The sequence below is a fragment of the Dipodomys spectabilis genome, unplaced genomic scaffold (genome assembly GCF_019054845.1).
Source record: "Dipodomys spectabilis isolate Male_0828 unplaced genomic scaffold, ASM1905484v1 ptg000276l, whole genome shotgun sequence".
In the NCBI taxonomy this organism is placed as follows: domain Eukaryota; kingdom Metazoa; phylum Chordata; class Mammalia; order Rodentia; family Heteromyidae; genus Dipodomys; species Dipodomys spectabilis.
This window is the reverse complement of record NW_024870953.1, coordinates 680,415-687,278: the sequence shown is the minus strand read 5'-3', so window position 1 is coordinate 687,278 and position 6,864 is coordinate 680,415. Positions and strand designations below refer to the sequence as shown.

General features: G+C 36.2%; 1 pseudogene; it reads left to right on the top strand.

The window, feature by feature from the left end:
* Nucleotides 1-5,409: 5,409 nt before the first annotated feature.
* On the top strand, nucleotides 5,410-5,500 carry LOC122126379 (annotated as a pseudogene).
* The last annotated feature ends 1,364 nt before the right edge of the window (nucleotides 5,501-6,864 follow it).

Sequence of the window (6,864 nt, the reverse complement as noted above, 5' to 3'; positions counted from 1 at the left end):
GTTTTTCCATTTTTTCTTGTTCATTTTTTTGTAGTCTCTGTCCTATCATTCTATCCAAACCATTTCCCTATCTAAGATTAGGACTTGGTTAAATGCCACATTTTCTCGATCCATCCATCTACTGAGGGGCATCTGGATTGATTCCATATCTTAGCTATGTTAAATAATGCTGCAATAAATATAGTTGGTAGCGTTAGTATGGTCTTGTTTGTGATCATTTGGGTAAATGCCGAAAAGGTAGATTGCTGGGTCATAGGGAAGTTCTAGGTGGAATCTTTTGAGGAAACTCCATACTACTCCAAAGTAGTTGAACAAGTTACATTCCCACCAACAATGCAGTAAGGTTCCCTTCTGGCCACATCCCCTGAAGGATATGTTGTTATTAGAGTTCTTGATTTACCCATTCTAAATGGGGTAAGGTGGTATCTCAATGTTGTTTTGATTTGCTTTTCTTTTATGGCTTGGGAGGTTGAGCATTTCTTCATGTGTCTATTGGCCTTCCTTCTTTTCCTTTCAAAGAAGATTGCCTTGAATTCTTTAGCCCACTTATTTATTGGGCAGTTGTGTCTTTGAGGATTTGTTATTGGGGGATTTAATGTTTTGAATTCCAAGTATATTTTAGATATGAGATCCTTCTCTATTGTATGGCTAGTGAAGATCTTCTCCCAATCAATGGGCTTTCTATTGATCTTGCTAGCTGTGTCCTTTGCCATGCAGAAGCTCTGCAATTTCATACAATACCATTTGTCCAAACTTTCTTTGATTTCTTGTGCTTCTGGGTCTCTATTAAGAAAATTTCATCCTCTGCACAGGAGACCTTGGGTATGTCCTACTCCATCCTGGAATGTTTTCAGGGTGTCTGCTTTGACTCTGAGGTCTTTGATACATTCGGAGTTGATTCAGTACAGGATGATATATAAGGATATAGTTTTAGTTTTCTATGAGTGATTAACCAATTTTGCCAGCACTTTTACTGAAGAAGCTCAGTACTGTACAGAGAGGTTATAGTTACATAAGTAAGGCAATGCGTACATTTCTTATTGAGCATTGTTACCACCTCCTTTGTTTTCTCCTACTATTCCTTACCTTCACACATCCCAAACACCTCCGTCTACCCCCCTCTAATAGTATCTTTCAAATCTCATTGTTACAATGGGTCAACCTGTATCCTTTCCTTGCATCTTAAATGAAGAAATGCTGGCTTGTTTCATGCTGATTCTACTTGTGTAGACACACTTAAAAACACTTTCCAAGTCCAAAAGCAATTAATGAAATGCACATCATCTTTTGTCAGTTGGTATAATTGTGTTCTACACATTTATTGACAGGTTACAAATTATTCTCAAATTTTAATACATAAAAAACTTTCTTTTTTTCTCATATTCGTGGCCAGGACATCTGTATGACCTCAGTCAGAACTGCTCACTTTAGACTTTTCATATGGGTTGGTTAAATTTTGACCTGCGCTCCAGTCTTCTGGGGAGTCACTCATCTGCTTAGGAATTGATGCTCGCTTTTGGAAAAGAGCCCAAGGAAGGATGCCATTTAAAGCCTTATAACTTTATTCTTAACAAGGATATTGTCCTACTACTTTGGATGTTGAGTGTGTCTACAAGAGCAAGCATTCCATGGGGAGCAGGGAGACACCATATGAGCAATACTTACTGAGATTTCCGAGTGACTTGCTATCACTTGTACTGCACTTTTCAAGTCGAATCTCTCTAAACTTACCAGTTGGAAGAGATAAGAGGAGTGGTAAAAGAACTCTTAGAGACGAATACATCTTCAACACATTTTTTTCCAAGCATTCTGTCTAAGGCATATTCAACAACTAGTGAAACTTGTGTTGGCTATATCTATGTGTCTTTTTCCATTTGTGCATGTGTACATGTGTGTACGTATGTGTGTATTTGTGTGTACAGTGACATTCATGTGTACATATATGGGCCGATATACACATATATGCATATATAAATAAATATACATATATAAATATATGTGCATATATATATCAGGTGTTCAGTGATTTAATCTAGAGTTCCCAGCACGTTGTCCTTATCACAAAATGTACATGATAAACTACTCTAAGGATCTGTGCTTTATGAAGGGTATCCTTTGTACTCACTTCCCCCATTAACTTGTTTTTCATCCCTGTGAACAACTTCAGCCACTTTCCCATAGGATAGCTTTGTTTTTGTTACTTACTGATAATAAAAGAAAAAGGTTGTTTGTAAAAGAAAAAGAACATTTAGGTCCCAGGCTAAAAGTATAATATCAGTCCCAATTATTCATATGAGATAAAAGTTATAATAGTACTAAAAGTGAAAAAGAATTCCTAGATCTGTTGTTTTGCGATTTAGAATGGCAAAGAATAATTTCACGTCACTGTTATAACTCTTAAAGAATGCAAGGGTAACTGATGGTCCATATCATGTTCCCACAAAACCAGTGGATCCTGAAGGATAATAGTAGACCAGCAGAAATTCTAAGTAGCAGACATGGAGCATGAAAGAGAAAGAGCAGAAATGAGAGAGAGTGAAAGAGAGAAAAATATCATAATATTAACGTGCATAACAGATAAACAAGAGGTGTATGAGAATATTCATACTGCTATCTTGAGACACTACATGTACTTTTGAAGGTATTTGATATATGATAACTTATCAACATAAAAAATAAAGTGATTTTGATAATAAATAAAAATGGCTCAGAAGAAATTATAAATGCAAAAACATTCTTCACAGAAGCAAACTCTCAGAAATATTTCTTGACTTTGAAAAGGATAAATTTTCTGCAGTTAGTATAAATTTAGAAGTATGACAGTTCACAAAAATATAAAAATGTGTTCACATATTTCACTATATACCCAAAAGCAGAAAGCAAATATTGTTCAGATGATTTTTTAAATCACAGTTTCTCAGGAGCTGGAAAGGTGACTCAGTAGTAGAGTGCTTGCCTTGCATGCATGAGGTCCTGGATTTCATTCCTCAGCACGACATAAGCAGAAAAAGATGAAAGTGGTGCTGTGGATCAAGTGATAACGCTAGCCTTGAGCTGAAGAGCTGAGGGACAGTACCCAATACCCAGAGTTCAAGCCCCACAACCAACAAAACCAAAGCAAAAAACAAAGCAAAACAAAGCACAGTTTCTCAATTTTGTGGCCTCAACTCTGTAATACCACTACTTCAGACTAGGGATAAGATTTTAGGTATGGATATTTATCAACACTCCTGATTCAGACTCTACTTGATATAATTTTTAATCAATATTTTATTTTTAGTTTTGCTCTTTCTAAATTTACATGGACCTATGAAAAATGGTGTGGCCAGCCCAATAATATTCTCAAAGTACCTCTTAATCACGACTCACAAAAAGCTGTATTATATTACAACAAGGAAAAAATGCTACAAATAAAGAAAACAATAATTATATATTAATGATTACTAAAATAAAAACAAAACAATTACCAAGGCTCTGATTATTTGAAGAGTATATAGTAGATTTTAATATTTTCTCATATTCCTGTACATTTAAAACTGGATAAAGCTATGAGTAGCCTTTAAATTTACCCACTAAGGTTACTATTTATAGTTCATCTCATCATTTGTATGTGGCTTATATCATTATTTATTCATCATTAACATATAACGTAAGGGAGCCCTAAAGATTTAAGAGAAACTGTGTACTTAAAATCTTAACTCTTCACTCTACTTCTTTACACAGTCTTTGTAACTTCTCATTAGTAAAGTTTCTATAAACTCTGAAATGTACATACATACTAGTACATGCTACCAGAAATACTATATACTTTATCGGAAAATTTTATGACCTGCCAAACAGTCTTAATTTTGCCATATAAGCAAATCCCAAAATGAAAGATATTTAAAACATTAAAACTTTTAACAAAACTTAACATTTGCTGCAATGATCATTATGACAGGTGCCTTGTGTAGAATAATTGAATTCCTCCTCCTACACATCTCATGAACAACAAATATCTGAAATTATTTTGTTTTTGGCATGTCAATCTTGACTTTATTGTTAAATGTGTGCTTATGTAAGAAATACATGGTTGCAAAATTTCACAATTCTTTTGAACTTACTTGTTGTTGAATTGTCTCGTTTAAGAAAATCAATTACACTTTATATATAAAAAAATGAAAGAAGGATGGCCAATAGACACATGAAGAAATGTTCAACATCCCTAGCCATAAAAGAAATGCAAATCAAAACAACATTGAGATATCACCTCACTCCAGTTAGAACAGCAAAAATCAAGAACTCTAACAACAACAGATGCTGGAGGGGATGTGGACAGAAAGGAACCTTACTTCATTGTTGGTGGGAATGCAAACTTGTTCAACCACTTTGGAAAGCAGTATGGAGGTTCTTCAAAAGACTCCACATAGAGCTCCCCAATGACCCAGCAATCCCACTTTTGGGCATTTACCCAAATGATCACAAACAAGGCCACACTAACGCTACCAGCACAACTATGTTTATTGCAGCATTATTTACCATAGCTAAGATATGGAACCAACCCAGATGCCCCTCAGTAGATGAATGGATCAAGAAGATGTGGTATATATACACAATGGAATTCTATGCCTCCATCAGAAAGAATGACATTGCCCCATTTGTTAGGAAATGGAAAGGCTTGGAAAAAATTATATTAAGTGAAGTAAGCCAGGCCCAAAGAAACATAGGTCCCATGGTTTCCCTTATTTGCAATATCTAGTATAGGTATGAGTCAAGCGGAAAAAGTCAGAGAATGTGATGTTAGGAAAACGAACCCTCAAATATGTATTTTAATGTATTTGTTTCTTTCATGCATGTGTTTCTAACTCATTTATAATATTATTTCTTTGTTGCTTTGTATGTCCCTCCCCCACAGTGTAACCCCCACTTTCACTATATTTGATGTCAGTATAACATGTGGAGGAGACGGGGACAAACAAGTCGTTTAAGGATTCAGGTGGACCTGTTGCAACAATGAGAAGTACAAAATGTCATGTCAAAACCAGCTTTACAATGTCGGTGGGGGGGGGTATGATTGGGTGGGGGGAAGGGGGGAGGCTGTGAAGGGAGGTGAAGGGTAAACAAAGGAGGAGGCTGCAATGCTTGGTAAGAAATGTATGCATTTTCCTGCCCATGTAATTGTAACCCCTCTGTACAGTATGTTCTCAAATAAAATAAAATAAATTTTTTTTTAAAGAAAAAGAACCTCGGGGAAGGGAGGGAGGGAGGGGATGGTAGGGGGAAAACAATGGAGGGGGTAACAATGTTCAAGAGGAAGTGTACTCATTACCTCACTCATTTAACTGTAACCCTCTGTATAGTAGCTTTACAATAAAAAAATAAATAAAAAATAAAAAAAAAACACCATAGGAACAGAAAAAAAAAAGTTCTGTGCTCAATTTGGTTGCACATATACTAAAATTGGAACATACAGAGAAGATTCGCATGGTCCCTGCACAAGGATGAATAGTTCCATATGTTTACACCAACAGATGCTGGAAGGGATGTGGCCAGAAGGGAAGCCTACTGCATTCTTGGTGGGAGTGTAAACTTGTTCATTCACTTTGGAAAGCGGTTTGGAGGTTCCTCAAAAGACTCCACATAGAGCTCTCCTATTACACAGCAATCCCACTTTTGGGCATTCACCCAAATGATCACAAACAAGTCCATACTAAAACTACCACCACAACAATGTTTATTGTAGCATTATTTGCCATAGCTAAGATAGGGAACCAACCCCGATACCCCTCAGTAGAAGAATGGATCAAGAAAACGTTCTCTGTGTATGTGTGTGTGTGTGTATGTGTGTGTGTGTGTGTGTGTGTGTGTGTGTGTGAATGTACACTTGCACAATCACTTTGGAAAGCAGTCTGGTGAGTCCTCAGAAAGCTAATTATTGACCTTCCTTATGGCCTACTCATACCACTTCTAGGCATCTATCCTGAACAACAGGTACCAATATTCAAGGACACATGCACCTCCATGTTTATTGTAGCACTGTTCACAATAGCCAGGATAGGAAAACAACCCATATGTCCCACCAGAGATGAATGGATCCAAAAACTGTTGTAACTATACACAACAGAATATTTTCCAGCCATTAGAAAGGACAAAATAATGGCATTAGCAAGGAAATCAATCAAGCTAGAGGAAATCATGTTGAGCGAGGTAAGACAAAAGCAAGAGACAAACCACATGGTCTCCATGGTAAGTGGATGTTAAATCCAAAATGTAAGGTGATACAACAAAATTAACAACACTTAAGAAATCAGGGACTTCCACTCATCTGATTGAATCACTACTAAATAACCCCATTCTGCTGATAATATGTGCACACTGAAGGGAAACCAGGAGGATGACACAGAACTAGAGGGAATCAGGGAAAAACATACAACAGTGGTATCCATCAGCTGCACTGGACATTGACCAAAATGAACTAAGCAACTCAATGTCACTGAAGGGAGGGAGGGAACAAGTGGGAAGGAGGGAACGGCAGACGCTATGCAAAACAAAAGAAATATACATATTTCCAAACAAAAAAAGTATACATATGGAAGAAATAACTCTATTGCAAAGCTCATAGAACTCATAAGTGTTGTAGACCATGATAGACAATTTGCTTCATCAAAGTTAGAATATGTTTGTGACTTTAACTAAGCATCACTATCCCACAATATTGTGAAATTTGGGAAATTATGTAACCACTTAATCACAAGAAAAACATTTGAAAAAAGGATGAAGATGGAAAACTAAGTTGCTCTAAAAAACAAAAAACTAAAATGTTCTCTGTGTATATGTGTGTACACACACACACACACATATACTATATATATACATATATATGTG